Consider the following 8,259-nt stretch of genomic DNA (forward strand, 5'->3'; position numbering starts at 1 on the left):
TTATGGCTAGTATTGAATGGAATTAAAGCTCAAATTTAACATGTGCATGTTAATTACAATATAGTAATTTAAGTATAATATGAATATGGTTAAATGCCTCATTAGTATTGATTTCAAAAACAATAAAACTTTGCATATCTCTGTAATTAAAATTATCTGGATTAAATTTAAGTGCACACAGAGATGGATTCTTTTCCTCCTTTTTTAACTTTCCCTAATATCCATAAAACCACCCAAGAAAGAGGTCAACTTGACACCAGTTACTAATATAATGTAATATTCCATACAGAACTGTCAATTTTTCATCTAGTTTATGGCTATATGGGTGTTGAAATGTGTTATCAGTGGATATATCTCAAATTTATTATGGCAGAAACAGTATGGTAACAGATAAGAGATAAGAGTTGAAGAATGTGCTAATTAAAGAGTGCTTCAGTTTTATAAGTTAATGAAGGTTTTAATTAATTGATCATTCAATATATGATTTAATTTATAATTTAGTTTTGATACAAGAGTCATTTAATAATAATATAAGAATTTAATAATTCAATATTAATCCGGTGATCAAGGAATATTAAAGCTAAAAATTTTAAACAGGTGCTTGTTGATCAATTTATAATATAGGAACGTAATTTAATAAGGTGTCTTAGCTCAGGTAATATTTAATACCGCACAATACCTGGTAATAAGACAAAATTTTGTCTTATTACCAGGTATTGTGTGGTGTAAATGGTGGATTGGTTGTTTATTGTCTTTCGGTGTTCATTTGCTGAAATATGACAATGAATTTATAAAAATTAGGCTGATTCTATTACAAGAAAGGGAATTCTGTATTATGGAAGTGTTTTTAGGTTACAATGTAACATTCATGTAACACACATAAATACTATTTAAAATGTAACTGGCTTTTGGGGACATCAACTTCAGTAGTCAGTTATATCTTATGGAGAAATTGCCATTATTACAATATGCAGTAACAAGTCAATTGAACAGCCTGAATGTTGTCGGGTTGCTGATAGAAAGAACAAGAATTCACCTATGAAACATTCTAAAATGCATGCTAATATGCCTTCTTTATAGATTCCATGAGGTCTTTATATTTTTATGCCCCTAGGTAGGGTGGCATATAGCAGTTGAACTGTCTGTCAGTCAGTCAGTCTGTCCGTCCGTCCGAAAACTGTAATGGCCATAACTTTTTAAATATTGAACATAGCAACTCGATATTTGGCATGCATGCGTATTTCATGGAGCTGCACACTTTGACGGGTGAAAGGTTAAGGTCATCCTTCAAGGTCAATGTCAAATTTTGCAATATTGAAGATAGCAACTCCATATTTGGCATGCATGCGTTGCTCATGGAGCTTCACATTTTGAGTGGTGAAAGGTTAAGGTCATCCTTCAATGTCAAAGGTCAAATATATGGCTTCAAAGCGGTGCAGTAGGGGGAATTGTGTTTCACGAACACAGCTCTTGTTTATCTAAATTCAGAATATCATATAATACATATCATATGATTTGGTGTTCATCTGATATGCTCATTTGTATTTTCAGTTTGGCCATGCCCAGAAGGGAGTGACTCAGTTATGGGGTGCAGAAGCAGCACAAGCGATCTTGACATTTACTTGGTGAATCATCCCCAACAGCACTTGACGATGGTTTCCTGCTCGATAAGGATGAATCCATAACTGAGAACTGAGGATGAAACTTCTCTCAACACCGCATTGTATGAAGACAAAGCAACTCAGTGTGGTTCGTCATCGTCAACAACAGATTCAGACTCAGCTGACGTTGGAGACTGTCAAGTTGCGATCAATGACTGTGCCTATCAGGGTTGAGTGTTACATACTGAACGAAGTGATCCAAAGCTTTATATTGTCACTACGCACGCAAGAGACATGGACATGCTCTCTTTATATTCAGATCAAAGCAATGCCAAAACATTTAAGTATGAAAGTATGTGTTAATGAAGCAGGACACACTACTGTGTACGTTCATGGTTAGGAAGTTGCCCAGGACCATTTTTTGTGAAACAAAATTTCTAGTAATTATCTTGTTGCCCTTTAGCTCACTTGAGCACAATGTGCTATTGGTGAGCTTTAGTGATTGCCTTTTGTCCGTCGTGTGGTGTGTGTTGTGCGGCGTCAACATTTGCCTTGTTCACACTCTAGAGGCCACATTAATTGTCCAATCATAATGAAATTTGGTCAGAACATTTGTCCCAATGATATCTTGGACAAGTTAAAAAATAGTTCCGGTTTATTGTCCGTCATCATGAAACTTGGTCAGAAGATATGGCCCAATGATATCTTGGGCAAGTTCAAAATTGGTTCCGGTTGGTTGAAAAACATTGGCACCAGGGGGTGGGGCATTTTTCTTTAAATAGCTATATATGGCTATTAAAAAACTTTTTAACACTCTAGAGGCCACATTTATTTCCCGTCTTCATGAAATTTGGTGAAACAATGTGTCCCAATGATATCTCGGACAAGTTTGAAAATGGCTCCGGTCGGTTTTAAAACATGGCCATGCATTCTTTTATTGCACAGACTAAAATTGTTACTAGTTACAGAGGTTTATGAAGAGACCGCAGGGCCCTTGCTACACTTTGGGGGTTTGGGGCCGGGTCCCATAGAAGGGGGAATTTCGCAACGTTTTGGGTAAAAATGGGAATCTTAGAAGATCTTTTAACCAACCATTCAACACTTAAAATTTCTATATTTTAAAGTTAATTTACATAAATATACATTTTATCAAAGGTTAATAGCACGATACCAGTTGGCAACATATAAAATAAAAAAAATTTAGAGGGGGGAATTTTTACTGAAATAGGGGAAAAAGTATACTATTTTAAGGGGGGGATGGGGCCGAATATCGGCCCCAAAAACGACCAAACGAGGGCCCTGCAGACTGTATCACATAAATGGTTGCATAGGCTTCTCTGTAGAAGCCAGGACACATTTCATTTACTTAATCATAATGTTCATGAGAGGACATACTTTTCAAGTTTAGATGATGCTTTTTTACAACACACGGAATCCATAATATATTTTTGGGCACTCATACACAACTGACTGAGTAATGTCCTTAACAATTTCACTCCCACAATGTTCATCATAATCGGTATACCTAGAAGTAAATCCAGATTTAAATCCTCTTCATCCCATGACACAAAATCCGTCTAAGACATGGTGTTAATATCGGAGAATGGCAGAGTATACAGGTCTAAAGATTTCTATACATATACTCAATGTGGTAATGTTATAATTGGTAAAATCATGCATTGAATTTAGCGATAATTAAAGAGAACAATGAACACAAACAGTCGATTAAAGCAGACCAAGAATAGATGCTCTCCATAAGAAGACAAATTTGTTCAGAGCTTTATTCAAATTTTACTACAGGTAAATGACATTCGGATTTATCGAATTTAAACACTACACTTAAAATGAAAAACAAAAATCTAATTAAAACAACCAATTATTAGTTGTTTGTCGTAATATTCTGATCGCTTCTTTATTTGAATTTATCGTATTTTAAAGGCCATATTTAAGTACCGGTAATCAGGTTTTTTTCAAACTGGAGGCGTATTAAATCGCTAAATACAACAATGCGGCGAGTGATTTATTTTAATTGACAAATTACAATTGTGTGATAATACCGCATACATTCTCATTTTAATAATACATAACAGTTTATTTGTTTCAAATCGCACAAACTGAAACGCGAAACCGTGTTTCAGAAATGTTGATAAGCGTGTTAACTACCGTGGCAACCGAGACAGTTGAGCGCTTATCTCGCCGAAATCCGCGACGTGTGATATTTGGCGAGCTGCTTATCTCTGTTAACTACGTCTCTGACAAAATGCAAAGCGAAACAAAATATAACAATACAAGGATGGCGGAATTATATATCCAGTTCGCTGTAAAACTATCATAAATAAATCATGTTATCACAATTCGCGCACATATGTGAATTAAGTAGAACGTAATTATTATAACACGATAACAATACCATTTAGACCGTTGCCTAAGGTCTCATTTTCCAAAGAAGTGTTTTTCACGTGTAGAAATTTCAGGATTCGTTACGTGATTTTGCAAACTCATCACGACCTGTTTATAAGCAAAACTAATAGTATATACGTATATATTTGATTTTCAAGGAAACAATGCAGTATGTGCTGATAGCATGCGTCTCGTGTGAGAGAAATGTCGTAAAAGCGAACGAGGACAGTGGACAGCTAGAGCACTCTCGCCGCTTCTTTAGCGGCCGCATTGAGATCGGGTGGTTTTGGAAACGTTCAAAAGAAGCACTGAGGTTAGTTCAAATTTATGTTTTGGTTCATGAATATATTTGTTTGTTTGTTTATTAGGATGGTTTGCCATTTTAAACATTATTTCAATCAAATCACGGCGTTCATATAACTAACTCGCCCTTTCATGGCTTTTCTGTGGTACCAATATAACGTACACATACCAGTAACTGACAGCTGCCCTACTTGCACTAAAGATAGAGGAAGAAATGCCGTAGAAAGAATTTCATGACATTTAAACACATACGTCGCTCCGGGAATCAAACCCGCGACACTCGGTTTTGTAGAACAGCTTGCCGGGCCGGTCCGCCATAGTCATGTATCTCAAAACTTTAATATAAAGCTTTGGTGTTTTGTGTTGATTGCACAATATCTGTAATAATGACTAGAAAAAGGACCAGAAAGAGTTGAATATTTTACGAAGAAAGTTTGTACAATAAAGACGTGGGTATAGTAATGAAATAGTAATTGTTTTTATATACAAATTAGGCACAGTGTTAAAAAATGTTAGGACAAAAGGATGTAAAAGTAATAATTTTCTCGACATTAAACGTTGCAGGGGGAGCGGTTCACTCTGACAATTCAAGCAGATCCGTGCGATGTTAATGTTTACGATGCAAACAGAGATGGCATGATAACAATGGATGAGCTCCAAGCGATTTTCGGAGACGACCCCAAAACCCTGGAACTGGGTGAGGCGCTTGACAAAAACGGTGAGTTATACTGGTTTAGTATTCAACCTCAAATGTAAACGTAAACTTTCACCATTAATGTAATACATGCTGCACAGGGCGATCGGATTGCAATTTTAATTGATAATTATTCGTCTGCTAGCGGAACATGAATTGACGATTTTTTGACAGTGTTTAATCTCAAAACTATTTATCAAAGCCGCAGCCAACAAACTATTAGAACATCGGCAATATTGGCTTGAGTGTTGCCTATTTGTTTTAAATATTATCTGTTTATACTCCAAGTTCGGCTCAATACTTTTTGTTACAATAGTTGGATATATTTGAATAGTAAGTTTTTGAATGATTAACCTTTAAAGATCATGGCGTTTAAAATGAGGTAGTCATCACGTTGGAATCCTTTGTCAAAGTCAACAAAACACGGGGGATTGTTAAATAATGGCCAATCAATAAATTAATGTCGTTTTAAATCTATTGAATTGTAACTAAATTGAAGATGTTCATCGCTTTAATATAATATATGATATGATACATATAGTTAAAATTAAATATACACAACCAAGATATGTGATTAAGCCTTTTACGACAATTATTGCTGCTTAGTACTAAAATGTTTGGTTAGGAGGAACTTCCTTGAAACTAAAAATACCATACAAGCGGAAAATGTCGTCCCTGATTGGCATATGCGGACTGCACAAGCTAATCTGGAGCGACACTTTACGCACATGCATTATGCCCAGTTTTCTCAGAAAACGACTCATATATATGTATACATAGTTCACTGTTCCAAATCTTCTATACCATTAATATACCTATATTTATGCGTTTTAAGTTTGATGTTTAAGATATCAATTGAAACACTCTTTGCACATATAAACATATTGCTTTATAACGGGCGACTTTATTGCTTTCTTTTCACGTGATACCTCTTTTCAGATGACGGTCAGGTGGACAAAGAAGAATTCAAGGAGGACATGCATAAATTTGTTGAAGGTTGTTAAACTGGCGTTGAATTATGCGTCCGCAGTTGTGTAAAACTTTTTTTGTATACGTTTATCTCATACAGAATTTTTAATCATAGCTGACTGCCTGTTTATTTCGAAACTATACTTTTACTAAAAGAGATTTTTCTGGAAACAGCAAGCCCAACTGCTTCGTTAGAAATGAAGACTTTGAACGTTTAATATGATCAATATATCTAATATATTATGATGTGAATGATTTTATAATCAATGTAAGCATTTCTATATATAAAAGCAAATATATACGTTATACTGTTTTGAGACATTTTGACATTTATTGCTCTTATAAGGCCAGAGTTCAATCATTTACCTTTAATTCATTTAAAATTAATTCTACTTTGCACACGCTTTTTTTGCCACCCAACTGAATAATGAAACGTCTCAAATCAGCCATTAAATCATATGTGCATATGTTTGTTTTTTAAAAGATTGATAAATACGCTTTCGTTATGTGCAAAGATACATTCCAACTTTTATGTGTGTTTTGTGATAATATATACAAATCTCCATGCACGTAAATTACTTGTAAGATTCTAATCGAGAATTTGAAAAAGGTTGGCGGGTGTGCGGTTATTATTCAAATTACATTATCCATGAACTTGCAAATGTGTTACTTTGAAATTATATATGAACATTGTTTGAATAAATATTAAGCTAAAATCTTTTATTTCAGAACGAGCTATGTCACAACAGCAGTTAATCCCCCCCCCCCAAACACAGACGGCTTTAACTCAGGAATAGCAGCTATATCCATATATCCATATCTTATTTAAATAGGATATAATTCATTAAATAAATGCAAATATGCATTTTAGACTGACCGCTTTTTACCCGATACATACCCGAATGGGAGACAACTCCCTTAGTTTCGAAAATTCCAAATAGATAGGAAGGAGTTGAGCGCTAAACACCTAGTATTTAGGCGTAACGTATCGGAACAGAATCTTGACTATTTACTGTTGTCACCAATGAAGCTCTCTGTTATTGTATGTTCATATGAAAAAGGAATAACACTGAAAGGCTCTCAATGAGAAATATACTGTATCATACTGGAAAGTCTTCTAAAGAAGGCAAACAGCAAAGTCAGTGAATTTCAGCATCCGCCATTGCCTTGCTTTACGGGGACTCTATTGAACCCAATATTGAACAAACGTAAATCGTCTTGCTGAAGCGGCATTTCATTTGCTATTTTCAAACACAAGAAAAAACTCGCTTGTGTTTAGTATTAACGATTTAAAGCTATATAAGTTGGATGCCAAAAGCATCGGTATTACGATCATCGTCATCATTTTCTTTTATCCATACAATCTTACAGGCATTCCTAGCTGCATATCATATCGCACGCAATACCAAAACAATTAATGGCATCATTTCGGGATATCTTAAACGCAGTAACAATTTCTACCTTGATGTCACTGAAGTTTTAACTTTTCTGTGCGGGTTAGAGATTTAGGCTGCGAATACACTATCTGACTTGATGAACAAATGTGACCAGATTCATTACGTCCGTTATAAGTTCAAATCCAGCCCCTTTCAGCACTGCGTCATGTCAGGGTATAGAGAGGCCGTTGCTAATCCGTTAACATGTATTGAACTAAAACTCACTTAAACATCGACGACGAAAATATTCGTCCAGAATTGCACTCACTTTGGGTCATGAATGCGTCCAGTGTCGAGTCTTTACGTGTAACTGTATTCTCGCGGGACCCTGTATCTGATGTGAAGAATTCACTTGAATGCAAGAAGTGTTCTTCGAGTATGGACATTGAACTGTCATCTTGCCACAAACTAAAAGTACTTAAACTCTACGGAAACGGCGTATATATATTTCAAGGGTTGAGATATATACATTATTGTTACTAGTATCTTATTAATGTAAACTTTAATAGCAATTAAGAGATTCGGCGCATGATTTAAATACCACAACATATATATAATAATACCAAAAGCGGACATATGATACATGCTTCTGACATCTTCTTAAGTAAATGCTTCAATGTATGTGAATGAACCTAAAATAAAAGGGCAATATTAACAAGATGTCTAATATGTAAATAACTGTATTTGGAAATGAATATATGGGACATATTTGTTGAATCTTTAACAGTATATCAGGCTTTGTTTTCAACAAAATTAGGTAATATTTCACAAGTACATGCAGTCATGTAAAATTCAAATTATTATCACATATCTGCTGATAAAAAGACATCGAAAATATGATTTAACATAACGTTTT

General features: G+C 34.9%; 1 long non-coding RNA gene across 1 annotated transcript; it reads left to right on the forward strand.

The window, feature by feature from the left end:
• Positions 1-1,570: 1,570 nt before the first annotated feature.
• LOC127849509 (uncharacterized) lies at positions 1,571-6,589 on the forward strand. Its single transcript, XR_008034888.1, has 4 exons — positions 1,571-2,041; positions 4,160-4,314; positions 4,869-5,022; positions 5,938-6,589. It is a non-coding gene; the product is annotated as an uncharacterized LOC127849509 (long non-coding RNA).
• The last annotated feature ends 1,670 nt before the right edge of the window (positions 6,590-8,259 follow it).

Source organism: Dreissena polymorpha, chromosome 11, assembly GCF_020536995.1.
Source record: "Dreissena polymorpha isolate Duluth1 chromosome 11, UMN_Dpol_1.0, whole genome shotgun sequence".
NCBI lineage: Eukaryota > Metazoa > Mollusca > Bivalvia > Myida > Dreissenidae > Dreissena > Dreissena polymorpha.